Raw genomic sequence first — 8,293 nt, 5'->3', positions numbered from 1 at the left:
AAAAGAGAGCACAGTTTGAAGGGTCTGCTACAACGAAGTGGAAATCTCCGTTAGGAATATGAGATTGCCATGCGTTTTTTGCATGAACTCTGACCTTTGTTAAACTTGGTAATGGGGGGCGGACCGGGCGGGGGGGGTGCAACATTGCAGTCAGATACGGGATTGTTTGGCTTACTAATATAATCCAAATAGTTTTATTAGACATGCAACACTTCCATGTATTTTCAGAAAGTATATCCTCCAAATATTAGATAGGAACGAGAATTACCTTTTTGAAATGTCTGGGGTTGGGAAGCCAGTCTCTCGCATTTTGTTCTGGATACTTCTGGGCATTGACGAAGGTCGTGTTTGTTTTTATGGAATATTCTAGATGATACCTCATGAGCTGCTGTTACCTCCTTGGCAGAGAAAGCGCAATGGCAAACAACTTTTTTTTCTTTTCCTTTCCCTCTTTTCCTTTTTGCATCAGAGTCCTTTTTGCACCCCAAAGTTCTGGGCACTCAACCTTTGTGGTTCCTGAAACGTTACGTGACTTTTTCTTTTTCTTTCCTTCTCTGTAAGGCCCCCGTCCGCACTATATGTGTATTGAAAGCACTCTTACACCACTTTTAAACAGCCATCGCTTCTCCACAAGAATGCTGGATACCTTGGGGGTTTATTTTTTAAAAGTTGCTGCATAAAGCTGTGATTCCCAGCATAATCAACCCCTCTCCCTAGGAACTCTGAGCAACTTCAACAAACCGCAGTTCCCAGGAATGCTGCTGCTTTAAATGTATAGTGCAGATTGCGCCTTAGGTAGGATTAACCAACATGGTGCCTTCCAAATGTTGCTAAACTACAGCTCCCATCATCCCAGATCATTGGCCATGCTGGGTGGGAATGATGGGAGTTGTAGTCTTAAAACAAACACACACTAGAGGGGCACCCTATTGACAACTCCTGCTCTGAGAGTTTGGAATCAGTGCTGTGGAAGAAAAAGTCCGTTTTGCAACTTGAAATCATGCAACGTAGAATCCTCCGCCCCACTGTTTATGTAAATATTGTTTTAATTGCTCCAAAAGGGACTCCTCTTTTTATTAGTATGTTGGGTTGTATTTATAGCTGTTGGTGTCCCATTTATCATATTTAGACATGTTGGAACAGTTTTTAGAACTGCTTAATTTATTTTTGAACAGGAAGTCACTTCTGACCATTTTAAAAACCTTCCCCGCCCCCTCTTGCTAGGGCTTACATCAATTGGTGGTGCTGTTGTTTTTAAAAAATGTTTTTCAGACTGATTTAGACAAAAGGTTAAACTTTCTGATGTTGGAATATAAACGAATGCAATTGAGAGACTCTGGGACATTTCCCCCCTGGCACCGCTTCTGCCCTGTGAATTTGTGTTTTCTGCTTTAAAGTAATATTACAAGGTTCATGTATTTTTCTAAAGAAGAAGAAGAATCCCGCGTGCCTTTTTGCCTAGTGGCCTTACATCTTTGTGACAGCAAGCACAGCTAATGTACAAAATGTGAACTCTGTTCTGCAGCAGTCTAACCTGATTTATCTTATTTATCTGTGCAGTCCCTTTGAAACTAGTGCCGGTGCTCTGATAAATATGGAAATTGGTGATTGGTTACTTGGGGTGAAATTGCCCCCTTGGCGCACAAAGCGAACAGATTAAACCATTTGAAACTGGATAACTCTGCCCCAACCACCCCGTACTGCCTGTTCTTCTTACTTTACGTTTTGGAGTTGCAGTGATTTTGGCAAAAGGGGATTTTTGAATATAAACCTTGATGTCTGCTTCCCAGTTTTAATTTGGGGGGGGGGGAATCCCTAGGTCTGTGAAAGAAGGATTCCACTTGATTGAACTCAGCTGGTAATCTCCTCTTTGGCCCACATTATCCTGGATCTATCTTTGATCTAGAATAAGCAGCCCCTTAACGTTACTCAGAGATAGAATTGTTGTAGTGCCATTTGCAACATATACAGGAAGGCTTGGAATCTCAGCCTGGCCAAATATTTGATCCCTTTTGTCAGTGGGTTGTATTTCGCCCTTTTTCGTCTGCGTGCAATAAAGTCAACAACAAGCACGTCTTTAATAACTCTGAAGATGACGGCAAAGGATTTGTTTGCACATTTTACTTTCTTGAAACAATAAACTCAAAGGGCATTTCCGTATGCGATATTTAAACCTTGCTTTAAATTGCTCTCGGCTTCCTCTTTCACCGTGGTCCCAACCTGCATTAACTGCATCCATCGCTTGTGACTGGAACTGCAAGGGAGATGCTCAGAAGTCCCTTGTAGAGCGAGTCTGTGAGAGTGATAAGGGGAGAAATCTAACTGCAGTCCTGTGGTTCTCGTCCCTTCCTTACGTTGCAGAGCTAGGCAATGCTAGCAGAGGGGCTCTTTGTTTTTATCTCAGGAGCAGGACTCATTATATGGCCTTTATTTGCAGTGGACAAACAACTTGACCTGATCTGTAATTGGCCTAGTATCGGCTTGTTTGCTGGGCAAATGGTAGTATGAGCAAACAGAACCTGGTTAGGAGAGCTTTTGTGAAACCATAATTGCTACCGGGGCGTTGGAGAAAGTGTTTATGGTCTCCCAACATCCTTAGGGCAGCTGGAACTGGTGCAAATTCCCCTCCTTTACCTGTGGGATTCCTGGACTTGGTGAATGTGGCCAGTGGAAGGCAAGCAGGTCACTAGCCCAGTCTGCCTAATGTGTCCCACTTACAACCTGTTAGTGTCTAATACAGGGCTCCCCAAACTTGGGTCCCCAGCTGTTATTGGACTACAACTCCCATCATCCCTAGCTAGCAGGACCAGTGGTCAGGGATGATAGGAGCTGTAGTCCAAACACGGCTACTGCATGTGCAGAGGAGGGCAACCAGGGTGATCAAGGGCCTGGAAACCAAGCCTTATGAGGAACAGTCGAAGGAGCTGGGAAAAGAGGCGGCTGAGAGGAGACAGGATAGCCATCTTCAGGTATATTGAGGGCTGCCACAGGAAGGATGGAGCAGGCTTGTTTTCTCCTGATCCGAAGGGTAGGACTCGAACCCATGGCTTCAAGTTACAAGAAAGGAGATTCCGACTCAACATCAGGAAGAACTTTCTGGTGGTAAGAGCTGTTTGGCAGTGGAACAGACTCCCTCGGAAGGTTGTGGGCTCTCCTTCCTTGGAGGTTTTTAAGCAGAGGTTGAACGGCCCATCTGTCATGGATGCTTTAGTTGAGATTCCTGCCTCTCAGGAAGTATGACGATAACCCCGGGGGTCCCTTCCAACTCTACAGTTCTATGAGTCTGTGGAATTTGTGCTTTATCAAAATGCTTTTTTAACTTATTTATTTCTGACAGACAGGAGCTTTGAAAAGGAATACTTTCCAAACATACTATATGGCAAGAACCTTTTCAGCTGTCTATCTAGCTGTTAATTAATGGTGTTGAGTGTGATCTGTTTGATTGTTCGCTACAGCCGCCTTTAGTTTTAAAGAATCCAAAGTTTGTCTCGCGGGTTTTAGTGTGTCTGTCTCTGCGGCCACTTTGGACCCAGTCTGAGCGCATGCTCCAGAGGTTTAAGAATGCCAGATTTCATGTGCTTCTCTCACTGTGGCTAAACAGAACCTCCTTGACATAGTTTTGATAATGATCTCATTCAGGTTTATTTTATTTAAGGGAAATTAAGTATCCTAGGCTACAAAAAAGGCAATTTCTGGCTCAGTTTTACCCTGGAGTGGCCTGTTATAGGATTTCATAGAATTGTAGAGTTGAAAGTGTGGCTACGATTCCAAGATGCAGCTGGTGGGCTGGATCTGAAGAGACACATAATGTAATAAATTGAGCCAGTGGAAGATCCTGCACCATAATGAATTGCAGGGGGTTGGACTAGATGACCCCCAGGAGACCCTTCCAACTCTTACTATGATCCGAAACTTGAGATCTTGCGCAAGGTCTCGTGCTAACCGTTGGATTTCGGCTCTTTTTTTCGCACACAAGGATATTGCACTAAGCCAGAAAACAAAACGAAAAGCCCTTCTCCAGGAAGAGGCCTTCTGTTTGCCAAAGAGCACCTCTGAATCCAGTCTGAGGTTGTCGGACCTTTGCTTAGTTGGGCCTCTTTGTGAAAAAAATCCGTGGACAGCAGGGTTATAGAGCAGTGCCCCCTTTTGAAAGGTCCTCCTCAGTTCACTGAAAAGACTCCTTCACACATGTAAACATGTGTCCTCTGCACTTGATTACTAAAAACGTCTGAATTGGCCTTGCTTGAAAAGCACTGGGTTCTGAATTTTGAAGAAAGTTCTGTCGGTGGCATTGCATAGTGGTACCTCAGGTTAAGTACTTAATTCGTTCCGGAGGTCCGTTCTTAACCTGAAACTATTCTTAACCTGAAGCACCACTTTAGCTAATGGGGCCTCCCGCTGCCGCTGCGCCGCCAGAGCACGATTTCTGTTCTCATCCTGAAGCAAAGTTCTTAATCTGAGGTACTATTTCTGGGTTAGCGGAGTCTGTAACCTGTAGCGTCTGTAACCTGAAGCGTCTGTAACCCGAGGTATCGCTGTATTACTGGCCCATTTACAAATGCAACTAAACACTTGATGTTGCTGTTATCAAGTGTGAACCGGGTCACAATCCTGCACATTGTGGTCTGCCGGTGAATGTCTGCCCCCTCCCCAAATGTTGCATTCCAAGGCACAATCCTTTCACGTCAAGCATCCCTTATTTTTGTGTATCCTCTCTTGGGCAACTCTTGGTTTTTGAGTGCATGTCAGTCATTCTTAGTAGGCACCCTTGCCCGGGTCTTTTACGTTGCCTCAGTTTTCTTTCACTTACCTTTTGTCGTTGTCAAACCCTTCTGGGGAATTGTGCAGATCCTTCTCTTAAATCAGACAGGATCATGGTTCCAAAACCTCTTCTGAGGCCAGTATTTAGTTATGCAAAGGCTTTCTTAGGGGAAGGAGTAGCATTGAGCAAATATTCTTTGATGGCGTGCTAAAGGAAATGGTTCTTTTCATGGAAAGGCTTTGTGGTTCTGCCAGCACCTGTTGCCACTAACTCTAGATCTGACTGTTATTTTGAAGTGTTTTACCAAGACTCATAGAATCATAGAGTTGGAAGAGACCACAACCCCTGCCAAGCAGGAAACACCATCAGAGCACTCCTGACATATGGTTGTCAAGCCTCTGCTTAAAGACCTCCAAAGAAGGAGACTCCACCACACTAATTGCAGCTGTGTGCATGCAATCCCATTGTTGCAGAAAGCAATGCAGCAAGAACATAAAATATGGGTGGGGGGAGATACATGCTTGTACATACATCCTAAAAACGCCTGTGCATGCAACAGCTAGTTATATGTACCTGGCACTGCTTTCCACATCAACTGTAAAGTGTGGAGCTGCCCTGCAAATGCGCTGCTGTATATCAATGCAACATCTCTTCCTATCGCAGAGGACTGGCTCTTTTTACTTTGCAGTGCTCGCTGCTGACAAGAGCTCTGAAGTCTTCCAGGAAGCAAATAAGTGTGCGTTGTGCACTGGTGCTTTAAGACTGTGTCCACTTAAGACAGAATAAATATCTCAGGCTGCCTCCACTCTACAGAACTACCAGTTGGTGGTGTTTGCATCGGTTTGGAGACGTATCAACAAAGGCTTTGGGGGTGCACATTCGGTGCACCTAGAGCCAATCTGCACATGAAGAACTATGTTGTGATTTTTTTTCACCTGGACAATAACACTTGATGGTATTGTTTTGGAGAAATTTGGGGTGGGTGAACCTAGTTTTCCTGCACTTAGGAAACCTTAGGGAGAAAAGCTATACTGCTAGTTTTGGTGACAGAGAGATTCCACCTATCACTGGGAGTTTTCAAAACAAAATACAGAGTCATCATCATCATATGCTATGCATGTAGAGTCCCATTTTCCAGGTACAGTGATGCCCCGCAAGACGAATGCCTCACAAGACGAAAAACCCGCTAGACGAAAGGGTTTTCCGTTTTTCGATGCGCTTCGCAAGACGAATTTCCCTATAGGCTTGCTTCGCAAGACGAAAACGTCTTGCAAGTCTTGCGATTTTTTTCGCTCCCCCCCCCTTTTTCTAAGCCGCTAATAGCCTTTTAGCCGCTAAGCCTTTAATAGCCGCTAAACCGCTAATAGCGCTAAGCCGCTAAGCCACTAATAGGGTTGCTTCGCAAGACGAAAAAACCGCTAGACGAAGAGACTCGCGGAACGGATTATTTTCGTCTTGCGAGGCACCACTGTAGTTTTAAATACGCCCAGACCCTCAAACTCCCAGACACGGTCTGAAAATGGTTCTGCTGGTAACCTATTGTAACGATAGCTCCACTGCTAAAAGTCTGTTAGAAAAAATTGTGATGCTATGTGTTTGTTTTTTCAAAAGATATCCCATAAAATTAAGCAGTTCACGAAACATGTGGCCTAAATAATTGTAATCTTGTGGTTTCTGCAAGCAGATAGGATCGAGGCCAAGTCACTGCACCCTTTGGGGGTGGTTTGTTTGGTTTTTAAACTAGTGTATTTCAACTAGGTTTTTCATGTCTCTCTCCAGTAACACAGGCAACTGCTTTTCAATTAGGAAATGTGTATACATGTAATTCAGAAAGGGTGTCATTTTTGTTTCCATGCCCCCAGTACAATTATTTGTTCACAGCTGCCTTAAAACTAGGTCTTTGCTTCTCAGAAATAAATAAATCATAGCCCAGCCTACCAAGGTCTGATTCCCCCATTTTTATGGTGGAGGAAATCACAGAATAGAGGATGTGATGATTTGTTTTGTGAGCTTTTCATGTGGTTTTCACCAGAGTACTTCACCGTACAAAATGTGAGGTGGAAAGTTGCCTTGTGGTGACATGTCAAAAAATAGCCACGTGAAACCCAAATACATCCCAGGAGTGACAAGGCCAGCAGTAAAATGGGTTATGATGACTCTTTTGGAACTGGCTATTTTCTTCTGGCGATTTTTAGAAACGTGGGATAAGTCTCAAACAGAACAGAGGTGTGTGGCACAGCAGTGTGTGGCGGTTTCATAGTGCAGCCATTGACACTCTGTTGCCCTCCAGATATTTGGGACAGCAGCTTCCATCAGGCCAAACGAAACATCTGGAGGGTACCAGTTTGGCTACTATAGAGCTTGGTTCCAAGCTAAATAACTTCTCACAGGTGTTTTTTTAAAAAATATTTCTATTTGAGTTTGTTCTGCAAATTGCCTTGGAACAAACAACATGTTTCCATGGAGTGTGGGGAGCCTATAATCATTAGATAATTTGCTAAGTCGAGCAGTAGGTTATGAGAAATGGGGAGGCGGTGGGAAGAATGACAGGGGGTGTTGTCAAAATTACAATAGAATTTGTCCGGAAGTGTTGCCTAACGTTTGGAATCACTTCGATGCAGTTCAACTTGAAATGAAGTCTGGTTCCTCTTGCAGACAAATAAAATTCTGGCTTTGATCATTAAAAGCTCGATTTCCAAATTTGCAAAATGTATTCGAGGGAATCCCAGTGTTTTTCATTTACAAGTGGGCTTGGGTGTGCTGCCCTAAGTCACACTCAAGCCATGTCCCAATATGTGGGAATTGTCATCGTAGCACATTCGCCAGCAATTCAGCTGAGTGGGGCAGTCCCTGCTCACAGCTCCCCACATAAGAGAGGACCACAAAAATACAATCCTTGCATGCCGAAGGGCTGAATGAGAAATTGCTTTACCCAGAGAACACAAAATCAGAAATTCAGAATCTCTTGGAAACGTGAGCAATACTACAAAATCCATGTATGTTGGAATACTTTGACCATACAGCCCCGTTCCTTTTAAGTTTGAAATCTGTGAAACCGAATTCTCCATTTCCTTAGTTAGATTTGCGGGTGAAGGGTCGTATCTTGTTGAACTCCACAAAAATTTGTTCTTCGCTGTCTTCACTGTCCATGAATAGGTTGCAGCTGTCGGAAAGTATTACTAGTTTTTTTAAACAAAATTATACACATCTAAATAATATTTATTTTCTGTATACTTTTTGCTTAAATTAAAAAGGAATCCAGAAATCATCTTAGAAAGCTGGCAGCGAGGGCTATTAAAAATGATGTCTGTATGTTATCCTTTGGTCATTTTGTGTATTGGGTACCTCCTTGATAGCTTGTCACCAAATCATGGCTGTTGGTGAACTTAACTGGAACCAGGCAAGCGTCTATACAGGGGAATTTTCCTTTGCTGTTGACATGGGGATGCTCGTGTGGTCCATTAGGGTGGGCCACTGTCCCACCAACCTCAGTTTGCCCTCAAGCAGTTCCCACCTGCCTCCTTCCCTCCT

General features: G+C 43.8%; 1 protein-coding gene across 1 annotated transcript in view; it reads right to left on the bottom strand.

Annotated features, from left to right (window-relative positions):
• SIX6 (SIX homeobox 6) overlaps positions 1-8,293 on the bottom strand; it is a 284,160-nt gene that overhangs the window by 152,539 nt on the left and 123,328 nt on the right. The gene's annotated exons all lie outside the window — the stretch shown is intronic.

The sequence above is a fragment of the Podarcis erhardii genome, assembly GCF_964252035.2.
Source record: "Podarcis erhardii genome assembly, chromosome: 1".
NCBI classification, from domain to species: Eukaryota; Metazoa; Chordata; class Lepidosauria; order Squamata; family Lacertidae; genus Podarcis; species Podarcis erhardii.
The sequence above is the reverse complement of the archived record's forward strand: the minus strand, read 5'-3'. Positions and strand labels throughout refer to the sequence as shown.